An 8,511-nucleotide genomic window follows, 5' to 3' on the forward strand; every position below is an offset into this window, starting at 1 on the left:
GTCTGCAAAGCTATGTCGGGTGCTGCGGTATCGCGGAAACACTAAAATCACCATAGTAGAACACAGATGAACCTTATAAGTTGATGTAATAGCCAGTAAGAAGTAGTACAATTGAAGTTTTAGGTATCGATTATTGACTTTTTAGCTGGCTTTGGGGCCTTGGACATGAGCTAGGACCTTAAGATTCTGCATGAAAGGAGGACTAGCAGCCGAGTTGCAGGGGAGAATGTAAAAAGTGTTCATATGAAGTAAAAACCTGAGAAATCCGTCCGTTTTCGTCATTTGTTATCGAATCGACTTAAAGCCAGAACGTCACATTGGCCGCTCTGCTCTCGGAAACGGTTGTACTTATCGTCTGCAAAGCTATGTCGCGTGCTGCGGTATGCGGAGGCTCTAAAAGCACCATAGTAGAACACAGATGAAACTTCTAAGTTGCTGTAATAGCCAGTAAGAAGTAATACCATTCAAGTTTTAGGTATCGATTATTGACTTTTTAGCTGGCTTTGGTGCCTTGGACATGAGCTAGGACTTTAAGATTCTGCATAAAAGGAGGACTAGCAGCCGAGTTGCAGGGGAGAATGTAAAAAGTGTTCATATGAAGTAAAAACCTGAGAAATCCGTCCGTTTTCGTCATTTGTTATCGAATCGACTTAAAGCCAGATCGTCACATTGGCCGCTCTTCTCTCTGAAACGGTTGTACTTATCGTCTGCAAAGCTATGTCGCGTGCTGCGGTATGCGGAGACACAAAAAGCACCATAGTAGAACACAGATGAACCTTCTAAGTTGATGTAATAGCCAGTAAGAAGTAGTACAATTCAAGTTTTAGGTATCGATTATTGACTTTTTAGCTGGCTTTGGTGCCTTGGACATGAGCTAGGACCTTAAGATTCTGCATGAAAGGAGGACTAGCAGCCGGGTTGCAGGGGAGAATGTAAAAAGTGTTCATATGAAGTAAAAACCTGAGAAATCCGTCCGTTTTCGTCATTTGTTATCGAATCGACTTGAAGCCAGATCGTCACATTGGCCGCTTTGCTCTCGGAAACGGTTGTACTTATCGTCTGCAAAGCTATGTCGCGTGCTGCGGTATGCGGAGGCTCTAAAAGCACCATAGTAGAACACAGATGAAACTTCTAAGTTGCTGTAATAGCCAGTAAGAAGTAATACCATTCAAGTTTTAGGTATCGATTATTGACTTTTTAGCTGGCTTTGGTGCCTTGGACATGAGCTAGGACTTTAAGATTCTGCATAAAAGGAGGACTAGCAGCCGAGTTGTAGGGGAGAATGTAAAAAGTGTTCATATGAAGTAAAAACCTGAGAAATCCGTCCGTTTTCGTCATTTGTTATCGAATCGACTTAAAGCCGGATCGTCATATTGGCCGCTTTGCTCTCGGAAACGGTTCTACTTATCGTCTGCAAAGCTATGTCGCGTGCTGCGGTATGCGGAGGCTCTAAAAGCACCATAGTGGAACACAGATGAAACTTCTAAGTTGCTGTAATAGCCAGTAAGAAGTAATAGCATTCAAGTTTTAGGTATCGATTATTGACTTTTTAGCTGGCTTTGGTGCCTTGGACATGAGCTAGGACTTTAAGATTCTGCATAAAAGGAGGACTAGCAGCCCAGATGCACGGGAGAATGTGAAAAGTGTTCATATGTATTAAAAACCTTAGAAATCCGTCCGTTTTCGTCATTTGTTATCGAATCGACTTAAAGCCAGATCGTCACATTGGCCGCTCTTCTCTCTGAAACGGTTGCACTTATCGTCTGCAAAGCTATGTCGCGTGCTGCGGTATGCGGAGACACTAAAAGCACCATAGTAGAACACAGATGAAGCTTCTAAGTTGAAGTAATAGCCAGTAAGAAGTAGTACAATTAAAGTTTTAGGTATCGGTTATTGACTTTTTACCCTTCTTTGGTGCCTTGGACACGAGCTAGGACCTTATGATTCTGCATGAAACGAGTACTAGCGGCTGCGTTGCACGGGAGTATGTGAAAAGTGTTCATATGTAGTAAAAACCTGAGAAATCCGTCCATTTTCGTCATTTGTTATCGAATCAAAGCCAGATCGTCACATTGGAAACTCTTCTCTCTGAAACGGTTGTACTTATCGTCTGCAAAACTATGTCGCGTGCTGCGGTATGCGGTGAAACTAAAAGCACCGTAGTAGAACACAGATGAAGCTTCTAAGTTGATGTAATAGCCAGTAAGAAGTAGTACAATTCAAGTTTTAGGTATCGATTATTGACTTTTTAGCTGGCTCTGGTGCCTTGGACATGAGCTAGGACTTTAAGATTCTGCATAAAAGGAGGACTAGCAGCCCAGTTGCACGGGAGAATGTGAAAAGTGTTCATATGTATTAAAAACCTGAGACATCCGTCCGTTTTCGTCATTTGTTATCGAATCGACTTAAAGCCAGATCGTCACATTGGCCGCTCTTCTCTCTGAAACGGTTGTACTTATCGTCTGCAAAACTATGTCGCGTGCTGCGGTATGCGGACACACTAAAAGCACCATAGTAGAACCCAGATGAAGCTTCTAAGTTGATGTAATAGCCAGTAAGAAGTAGTACAATTAAAGTTTTAGGTATCAGTTAATGACTTTTTACCCTTCTTTGGTGCCTTGGACACGTTCTAGGAAATTAAGATTTTGCATGAAGGAGGACTATCAGCCGAGTTGCACGGGAGAATGTGAAAAGTGTTCATATGTAGTAAAAACCTGAGACATCCGTCCGTTTTCGTCATTTGTTATCGAATCGACTTAAAGCCAGATCGTCAAATTGGCCGCTCTTCTCTCTGAAACGCTTGTACTTATCGTCTGCAATGCTATGTCGCGTGCTGCGGTATGCGGAGGCACTAAAAGCACCATCGTAGAACACAGATGATGCTTCTAAGTTGATGTAATAGCCAGTAAGAAGTAGTACAATTCAAGTCTTAGGTATTGATTATTGACTTTTTAGCTGGCTTTGGTGCCTTGGACATGAGCTAGGACCTTAAGGTTCTGCATGAAAGGAGGACTAGCAGCCGAGTTGCACGGGAGAATGTGAAAAGTGTTCATATGTAGTAAAAACCTAAGAAATTCGTCCGTTTTCGTCATTTGTTATCCAATCGACTTAAAGCCAGATCGTCACATTGGCCGCTCTTCTCTCTGAAACGGTTGTACTTATCCTCTACAAAGCTATGTCGCGAGCTGCGATATGCGGAGACACTAAAAGCACCATAGTAGAACACAGATGAAGCTTCTAAGTTGATGTAATAGCCAGTAAGAAGTAGTACAATTCAAGTTTTAGGTATCGATTATTGACATTTAGCTAGTTTTGGTGCCTTGGACATGAGCTAGGACCTTATGATTCTGCATGAAAGGAGGACTAGCAGCCGAGTTGCACGGGAGAATGTGAAAAGTGTTCATATGTAGTAAAAACCTGAGAAATCCGTTCGTTTTCGTCATTTGTTATCGAATCTACTTAAAGCAAGATCGTCACATTGGCCGCTCTTCTCTCTGAAACGGTTGTACTTATCCTCTACAAAGCTATGTCGCGAGCTGCGATATGCGGAGACACTAAAAGCACCATAGTAGAACACAGATGAAGCTTCTAAGTTGATGTAATACCCAGTAAGAAGTAGTAGAATTCAAATTTTAGGTATCGATTATTGACATTTAGCTAGTTTTGGTGCCTTGGACATGAGCTAGGACCTTATGATTCTGCATGAAAGGAGGACTAGCTGCCGAGTTGCACGGGAGAATGTGAAAAGTGTTCATATGTAGTAAAAACCTGAGAAATCCGTTCGTTTTCGTCATTTGTTATCGAATCTACTTAAAGCAAGGTCGTCACATTGGCCGCTCTTCTCTCTGAAACGGTTGTACTTATCCTCTACAAAGCTATGTCGCGAGCTGCGATATGCGGAGACACTAAAAGCACCATAGTAGAACACAGATGAAGCTTCTAAGTTGATGTAATAGCCAGTAAGAAGTAGTACAATTAAAGTTTTAGGTATCGGTTATTGACTTTTTACCCTTCTTTGGTGCCTTGGACACGAGCTAGGAACTTAAGATTTTGCATGAGGGAGGACTAGCAGCCGAGTTGCACGGGAGAATGTGAAAAGTGTTCATATGTAGTAAAAACCTGAGAAATCCGTCCGTTTTCGTCATTTGTTATCGAATCGACTTAAAGCCAGATCGTCACAATGGCCGCTCTTCTCTCTGAAACGTTTGTACTTATCGTCTGCAAAACTATGTCGCGTGCTGCGGTATGCGGAGAAACTAAAAGCACCGTAGTAGAACACAGATGTAGCTTCTAAGTTGATGTAATAGCCAGTAAGAAGTAGTCCAATTCAAGATTTAGGTATTGATTATTGACTTTTTAGCTGGCTTTGGTGCCTTGGACATGAGCTAGGACCTTATGATTCTGCATGAAACGAGGACTAGCGGCCGCGTTGCACGGGAGTATGTGAAAAGTGTTCATATGTAGTAAAAACCTGAGAAATCCGTCCATTTTCGTCATTTGTTATCGAATCGACTTAAAGCCAGATCGTCACATTGGCCGCTCTTCTCTCTGAAACGGTTGTACTTATCGTCTGCAAAACAATGTCGCGTGCTGCGGTATGCGGAGAAACTAAAAGCACCGTAGTAGAACACAGATGAAGCTTCTAAGTTGATGTAATAGCCAGGAAGAAGTAGTACAATTCAAGATTTAGGTATCGATTATTGACTTTTTAGCTGGCTTTGGTGCCTTGGACATGAGCTAGGACCTTAAGATTCTGCATGAAAGGAGGACTAGCAGGCGAGTTGCAAGGGAGAATGTGAAAAGTGTTCATATGTAGTAAAAACCTGAGAAATCGGTCCGTTTTCGTCATTTGTTATCGAATCGACTTAAAGCCAGATCGTCACATTGGCCGCTCTTCTCTCTGAAACGGTTGTACTTATCGTCTGCAAAACTATGTCGCGTGCTGCGGTATGCAGACACACTAAAAGCACCATAGTAGAACCCAGATGAAGCTTCTAAGTTGATGTAATAGCCAGTAAGAAGTAGTACAATTAAAGTTTTAGGTATCAGTTAATGACTTTTTACCCTTCTTTGGTGCCTTGGACACGTTCTAGGAAATTAAGATTTTGCATGAAGGAGGACTATCAGCCGAGTTGCACGGGAGAATGTGAAAAGTGTTCATATGTAGTAAAAACCTGAGAAGTCCGTCCGTTTTCGTGATTTGTTATCGAATCGACTTAAAGCCAGATCGACAAATTGGCCGCTCTTCTCTCTGAAACGCTTGTACTTATCGTCTGCAATGCTATGTCGCGTGCTGCGGTATGCGGAGGCACTAAAAGCACCATAGTAGAACACAGATGAAGCTTCTAAGTTGATGTAATAGCCAGTAAGAAGTAGTACAATTCAAGTCTTAGGTATTGATTATTGACTTTTTAGCTGGCTTTGGTGCCTTGGACATGAGCTAGGACCTTAAGATTCTGCATGAAAGGAGGACTAGCAGCAGAGTTGCACGGGAGAATGTGAAAAGTGTTCATATGTAGTAAAAACCTAAGAAATTCGTCCGTTTTCGACATTTGTTATCCAATCGACTTAAAGCCAGATCGTCACATTGGCCGCTCTTCTCTCTGAAACGGTTGTACTTATCCTCTACAAAGCTATGTCGCGAGCTGCGATATGCGGAGACACTAAAAGCACCATAGTAGAACACAGATGAAACTTCTAAGTTGATGTAATAGCCAGTAAGAAGTAGTACAATTAAAGTTTATGTATCAGTTAATGACTTTTTACCCTTCTTTGGTGCCTTGGACACGTTCTAGGAAATTAAGATTTTGCATGAAGGAGGACTATCAGCCGAGTTGCACGGGAGAATGTGAAAAGTGTTCATATGTAGTAAAAACCCGAGAAATCCGTCCGTTTTCGTCATTTGTTATCGAATTGTCTTATAGCCAGATCGTCACATTAGCCGTTCTTCACTCTGAAACGGTTGTACTTATCGATTGCAAAGCTATGTCGCGTGCTGCGGTATGCGGAGACACTAAAAGCACCATAGTAGAACACAGATGAAGCTTCTAAGTTGATGTAATAGCCAGTAAGAAGTAGTACAATTCAAGTTTTAGGTATCGATTATTGACATTTAGCTAGTTTTGGTGCCTTGGACATGAGCTAGGACCTTATGAATCTGCATGAAAGGAGGACTAGCAGCCGAGTTGCACGGGAGAATGTGAAAAGTGTTCATATGTAGTAAAAACCTGAGAAATCCGTCCGTTTTCGTGATTTGTTATCGAATCGACTTAAAGCCAGATTGTCAAATTGGCCGCTCTTCTCTCTGAAACGCTTGTACTTATCGTCTGCAATGCTATGTCGCGTGCTGCGGTATGCGGAGGCACTAAAAGCACCATAGTAGAACACAGATGAAGCTTCTAAGTTGATGTAATAGCCAGTAAGAAGTAGTACAATTCAAGTCTTAGGTATTGATTATTGACTTTTTAGCTGGCTTTGGTGCCTTGGACATGAGCTAGGACCTTAAGATTCTGCATGAAAGGAGGACTAGCAGCCGAGTTGCACGGGAGAATGTGAAAAGTGTTCATATGTAGTAAAAACCTAAGAAATTCGTCCGTTTTCGACATTTGTTATCCAATCGACTTAAAGCCAGATCGTCACATTGGCCGCTCTTCTCTCTGAAACGGTTGTACTTATCCTCTACAAAGCTATGTCGCGAGCTGCGATATGCGGAGACACTAAAAGCACCATAGTAGAACACAGATGAAACTTCTAAGTTGATGTAATAGCCAGTAAGAAGTAGTACAATTAAAGTTTATGTATCAGTTAATGACTTTTTACCCTTCTTTGGTGCCTTGGACACGTTCTAGGAAATTAAGATTTTGCATGAAGGAGGACTATCAGCCGAGTTGCACGGGAGAATGTGAAAAGTGTTCATATGTAGTAAAAACCCGAGAAATCCGTCCGTTTTCGTCATTTGTTATCGAATTGTCTTATAGCCAGATCGTCACATTAGCCGTTCTTCACTCTGAAACGGTTGTACTTATCGATTGCAAAGCTATGTCGCGTGCTGCGGTATGCGGAGACACTAAAAGCACCATAGTAGAACACAGATGAAGCTTCTAAGTTGATGTAATAGCCAGTAAGAAGTAGTACAATTCAAGTTTTAGGTATCGATTATTGACATTTAGCTAGTTTTGGTGCCTTGGACATGAGCTAGGACCTTATGAATCTGCATGAAAGGAGGACTAGCAGCCGAGTTGCACGGGAGAATGTGAAAAGTGTTCATATGTAGTAAAAACCTGAGAAATCCGTCCGTTTTCGTGATTTGTTATCGAATCGACTTAAAGCCAGATTGTCAAATTGGCCGCTCTTCTCTCTGAAACGCTTGTACTTATCGTCTGCAATGCTATGTCGCGTGCTGCGGTATGCGGAGGCACTAAAAGCACCATAGTAGAACACAGATGAAGCTTCTAAGTTGATGTAATAGCCAGTAAGAAGTAGTACAATTCAAGTCTTAGGTATTGATTATTGACTTTTTAGCTGGCTTTGGTGCCTTGGACATGAGCTAGGACCTTAAGATTCTGCATGAAAGGAGGACTAGCAGCCGAGTTGCACGGGAGAATGTGAAAAGTGTTCATATGTAGTAAAAACCTAAGAAATTCGTCCGTTTTCGACATTTGTTATCCAATCGACTTAAAGCCAGATCGTCACATTGGCCGCTCTTCTCTCTGAAACGGTTGTACTTATCCTCTACAAAGCTATGTCGCGAGCTGCGATATGCGGAGACACTAAAAGCACCATAGTAGAACACAGATGAAACTTCTAAGTTGATGTAATAGCCAGTAAGAAGTAGTACAATTAAAGTTTATGTATCAGTTAATGACTTTTTACCCTTCTTTGGTGCCTTGGACACGTTCTAGGAAATTAAGATTTTGCATGAAGGAGGACTATCAGCCGAGTTGCACGGGAGAATGTGAAAAGTGTTCATATGTAGTAAAAACCCGAGAAATCCGTCCGTTTTCGTCATTTGTTATCGAATTGTCTTATAGCCAGATCGTCACATTAGCCGTTCTTCACTCTGAAACGGTTGTACTTATCGATTGCAAAGCTATGTCGCGTGCTGCGGTATGCGGAGACACTAAAAGCACCATAGTAGAACACAGATGAAGCTTCTAAGTTGATGTAATAGCCAGTAAGAAGTAGTACAATTAAAGTTTTAGGTATCGGTTATTGACTTTTTACCCTTCTTTAGTGCCTTGGACACGAGCTAGGAACTTAAGATTTTGCAAGAGGGAGGACTAGCAGCCGAGTAGCACGGGAGAATGTGAAAAGTGTTCATATGAAGTAAAAACCTGAGAAATCCGTCCGTTTTCGTCATTTGTTATCGAATCGACTTAAAGCCAGATCGTCACATTGGCCGCTCTGCTCTCGGAAACGGTTGTACTTATCGTCTGCAAAGCTATGTCGCGTGCTGCGGTATGCGGAGGCTCTAAAAGCACCATAGTAGAACACAGATGAAACTTCTAAGTT

Source organism: Schistocerca gregaria, chromosome 6 (assembly GCF_023897955.1).
Source record: "Schistocerca gregaria isolate iqSchGreg1 chromosome 6, iqSchGreg1.2, whole genome shotgun sequence".
Taxonomy (NCBI): domain Eukaryota; kingdom Metazoa; phylum Arthropoda; class Insecta; order Orthoptera; family Acrididae; genus Schistocerca; species Schistocerca gregaria.